Source organism: Castor canadensis, chromosome 11 (assembly GCF_047511655.1).
Source record: "Castor canadensis chromosome 11, mCasCan1.hap1v2, whole genome shotgun sequence".
NCBI classification, from domain to species: Eukaryota; Metazoa; Chordata; class Mammalia; order Rodentia; family Castoridae; genus Castor; species Castor canadensis.
In genome coordinates this window covers 792802-797608 of record NC_133396.1, presented here as the reverse complement: position 1 = coordinate 797608, position 4807 = coordinate 792802, and the positions used below count along the sequence as shown (strand labels likewise).

General features: G+C 50.9%; 1 long non-coding RNA gene across 1 annotated transcript; it reads left to right on the top strand.

Annotated features, from left to right (window-relative positions):
* The first annotated feature begins 207 nt into the window (after positions 1-207).
* LOC141414023 (uncharacterized) lies at positions 208-4159 on the top strand. Its single transcript, XR_012439127.1, has 2 exons — positions 208-1931; positions 2030-4159. It is a non-coding gene; the product is annotated as an uncharacterized lncRNA (long non-coding RNA).
* Positions 4160-4807: the final 648 nt, after the last annotated feature.

The following is a 4807-nucleotide window of genomic DNA, read 5'->3' as shown; positions in this document are numbered from 1 at the left end:
AACGGCATCCACTGAGGATGCCGGCGCGGTTCCTGACCATTGGGGACATCTCCCACGACTTCCAATAGTGGAGCCTCCAGAGCTGTAACCCCTTCCTTCCACTCAATGAGAATTCCCAACCAAATTCAGACGGGGACTCTAAGTCCCTCCAAACAGAGGTGGCCAATCCTCCTTCCGCGGTCTTTCTCAACTAAACCTCGGTGTCGGAGGCCGTTTGTTCCTCTCAGGGAAGGGCTGAGATCTCGGTGGGACCTCCAGATGTTGGGGTCCGAGGTCGACCACCCCTCAGAGGAACAAAAGACACTCACGATAATGTAAGCCACAAAGCAAGGTTTATTTTCAGCTAGCTGGGGTCTGGGTATCCGCCTGACGCAGTGGGTTTCGATGAGGACCCTGAATGCAAAGTTCAGGCTGCTTTTATATTTTTTAAACATTAGTCACGGTCACACAGCAATTTTTATGGCCCCTGGGGTCACATATTTCTGATATCACCCACATCCTGGTGGTGGGGCAAGATTACTTGAAGATTATTTATCAGGAACTTGATAAACACCAGGTGTCTTAACTCATTGACTCACATACCATTTAGCAAGATTAACCAGAAACAGTCCCTGTTCCCAGAAACCGTCCCAACTCCCTTTATTCCAGTAAGTGGCAGCTTGGGTTGTTGGCCATGGCTGGTTCCAGGCTGAGTGGGCTGCAAGCCTCAAAGGTACCTCAACAGGCTTGTTTGCTGTTGTTAGTTTTAGTCCCAAAGAAATCTCTGAATAACTCTGCAGTTACTGTGCTTTTCTGGATCTTAGACATCCTATTTTGATACTTCTAGCAGAAACCCTTAAACTAATTTTCTCTTCTCCCCATCCCCTTCTCCCTCTCCCAGGGTGGCCTTAAACTTGGGATTCTCCTGAGTGTTAGGAAAAACGCCACTCTCAAAGAAAGCTCACGAGAAAAGTCTCACGTGCATAGAGCAAGGTTTAATGGCAACCCCAAACTGCCAGGCTGCCCGGGGAAAAGATGGCGCAGCCCCGAACTGGGCGAGCCGTGGCTTTTATAGAAGGGGGAGGGGAAGGAAGTTGGCACAGGTGCTGGAGTCTCTGGTAGGGGTGGGGCTGCCTTAGAGCGCGGGAATTGGTTTAAGGGCGGGGCTGCCATTTTGGCTGATTCACAAAATGGCGACATTATTGTTCTATCACTGAGTGCTGTCATTGCAGGTGTGAGCCACCATACCTGGCTACTCTTTTTCACAATGTAAAAGTGAAGCAGGCTAACTTAGAGAAAGTTCAGAACTCTTAGAACATATATGACTTTAATGTCGTATTTCAGATTTGAACATTTTTCTCTTTGTCCGAGTCTTCTTTTCAACTGCAAATATGTGCAGATTACTCATGCCCTAGCCTGGGGGACAACTCAAATCACCACCCCTTGGCCCAGGAGCCACCCAGACCTTTCCCCACTCATCCATTATGTGAGGAATTGCCCGGGGTTTTCCCTTGTCACTGGTTAGCACAGCTTTTTATTTTTCTTTTTATTTTATTCATATGTGCTAGCACAGCTTTTTAAGAGCACCTGGAAACAGGACGGGCTTTCTCTCTCTGCTTCTGCCTCATACCTGGCCCATCATCGCTGTTTGTAACTTTTCCCTTACCCTTTAATAAACTCTATCTGTTTCCTTGCTACACCTGCATGTCTTGTCTGGATGCTTCCACGTGGGACACGAAGAGTCTGATCAGAGTCTACAAGAGCCTATGACGGTAGGAGGTGAAAAGATTGACACCATCTTCACCCCTACTCCCTCCTCTGCTGGCTCACTGGCAGGTGTGGGGCGTGGAGCTGAGTTGAAACCGTGGGACACTTGTCATCCTGGGAGTCAGTGGGGCTGGGACCTGCCTGCCCCTCAAGTTGTTCTGCTGGAGAGCTGAGACCTTTGGGAGGTGAGTGAAGCAGCATCCAGGCTGGGGTGATGGATGAGCAGAATTCCTATTCTTTCTTTTCCAGGAACCATTGTTAACAGTCTCACATTTCCTCAAAGGTCCCACATAAGTGGAGACTCAGAGGTGAGTCAGCCTCAGCATCTGCTTCCTGTGCCCACCTGTGTCCTGAGGGCTCCCCTGCGTGACCTGCATGGTACCCAGCTTTCCAGGAGCCACCCACCTTTTCTGGGAATCAGAGCTGTGCTGATGGACGTCCACAATCTTCATCCCTTAAGTCAGGAGTTGGGAGCATCAGTGCTTGCTCTGCTCGAGGACAGAGGGCTGAGTGCACAGTCTGGGGGTGGGGCACAGGTTGTCTGGGGAGGGGTCCCGTTCCACACTCAGGCTCCTGTTGGCAGGTCTGAGTCAATGCTAAGGGGGCTGGGTGGCGAACTGGCTCACACTCAAAGGGAACCTTACCACAGGCGCTTCGACAGTGCGGTGATGTGCAGGGCTCAACAGTGCTGCAAAGCATGACTGATTGCAGGCTTTGGGGGAAATGTCTGTACAGAGCACATGTCACCAGCAAGTAGTGCGATCCTGGTCACAGTGGCAGCCCTGTGATAGCCAAGGGGGCTGGAAATGGGGCAGGGGTGCTCTAGCTGACATGCTCCCATGGGATACTCAGGGCTGCCCTCCAGGAGCGCCCTCCTCTGCTCAGAACTGGACCTTCACAGACTGCCTCAGTGGGCACCACAGCCTGGCACCCCACATTCCTCAGGGCTCATTGGCGTCCAACGTGCCCCACTGCTCCCACTTCACGTTCAGTGTTGGTGAGTCTCCTCCCACCCCAGAGCTACACAGATACCATGCTCACATAGTGGGGACAAGCACCTTTCTTTTCCCTTCTTTTGTATAATCTCTGCCAGAATGACTTTGAGTTGGCAGAGCAATGTCTACTTGTGGGTGCGTTTTGGCTGGAGCCTCACAGGCTGATCAATGACAGCACAAGTCACTTTCAAAACTGTTGGCAAAGCACAGAGTGAATGACACCCGCCTTGCTGTTCTTTTCTGCTGTGGGGCCCCTTGGGCTCTTGGCCACCCACCCCAAGTCAGATGCTGGGCCATAGCTGAAACAAGTTTTACCCTCTCAAGAACCTCAGCTCAGCTCTCTGGACCAGTCCTCCATCTACCCAGACCCACTGAACTCTTCTTTCTCCCTCCACTGGCCCTCTAAGAAGCTCCAGGTTACGCTAAATCCAAATCACAGATGCTGGGATACGGACCATCTGCTAAGATATCAATATTTCTGGGTCATGAGTGAGATTTTTGTTCCTTTTAAAATGTGTTTAATAGAAAATGTGTGTGGCACATGGTTCAGACATTAAGGTGAGAAGCTTCTTATTATCCTATCCCCAGGTGACTGTGTTCTTCTTTCTATTTTTCTAGCCCTGTCAGAGCTCCTTTATAAAAGCAAGAAAAATATGTGTTCTTTTCTCCATCGTACTAAAGGTCCGTCTTCATCTTTCCTAGGTAGAGCTGGTTCATCCACCACGCTGCTCTGAGTTCAGCTTTCTGCACCGTGGGCTGAGCTGCAGACCTCCCCACGTGGGCAGTCTTGTCCCCAGTGCTGTGCCTGGTGGAGCTACCATACTGGTTAACTAGCACCCCTGTAAGTGGGCACTGGGTGCTACCTGCAACTCTGCAGCGTCCAATCCTTGCTTCCCAGGGGTGAATGTGTCTTTTGGACACATCCCCAGGTGGGTTGCTAACTGCTGCATCTCATCCTGGAGGATGTGAGGCAATGGGTTTGTTCATGGCTTGACTGCCTAACTTGGTTATGGGTCTCCACTTCTGCTGGCACAGGGAGCCCTTCATGGCTCTAAAGCACTGCTGTTTCCTGCAGAGACTCCAGCTGGCTTTTTGGGTTTCCATCTTATGCTGTAGCTCTGGCCTTTCTGCCCTCACATGCTCATTGTCACATGGGGCTTGTGTCCAAATGCCAATGGTGTCCAATGCCATCAAAGATCTGGAAACATGAGGCCTGTGGCAAGCCTATAGTTTCTTGTCCGTGTGGAGTCTCCTTGGTGTGACATCTGACAGCTATGTGTGTTTTCCTTTGAGCCATAGTCCACATCTGTAGGGCTCTTTGCTGTGGACACTGGGGTCAGTATTTCCTGGCTCTCTTAAGTTAAGGTGGGGCCCAAAGACACCCATTCCCTTGAAATGAATAAAACTCAATACCATTCCTGAGAGAGTTGTTCATGAAGTTAGAAAAGTAGTCCTAAAAGTCATATGAAATACCAAAGAGCCAGGAATGGCCAAGATGTTTTGAAGAACAAGTTCTTAGGACAAAGCTCTCAGCCTTCTCACTCCACGTCTGACTCATGACAGGGTCACCTCTGGACACAGGAGTGGGAAGACAAGGGGCAGAGGTCCTGGGGTCCATGACAGGACAGCCCAGGGCCAGCCATGTGCTGGAGCCCCAGGCTCTGCCCCGAGAGAGGCCAGAGCCACACACTTAGGGCTCTGGGCTTGGATTGAGGCCTCTCCGAGGAAACCCCCTGACTAGAGCCTGCAGGGGAAGAGGCTCTTCCTTGGACCTTTGCACATCTTTGTGTGTGTGGACGTGCAAGTGAGTGGTGTGAATTAGCATGTACAAGCCAGCGTGTGAGTGTGAACTGTGGGGAAGACAGTGTGGGTGGGTATGAGTGCACCAGAGGCATTGGCAGCCACTATGTGGTTTGCCCTGCACCAGGAGGAAGGGCCCAAAGGAGACTCGTGACTGGACTATCACAAAGGAGTAAGTAATTCCTGCACACTCCATGCAAAGCTGCAAGCATCTGCCTGCTCAAATTTGGTGAGGAAGTGTGAACTCTATTTTGAGTAAGTTGGCG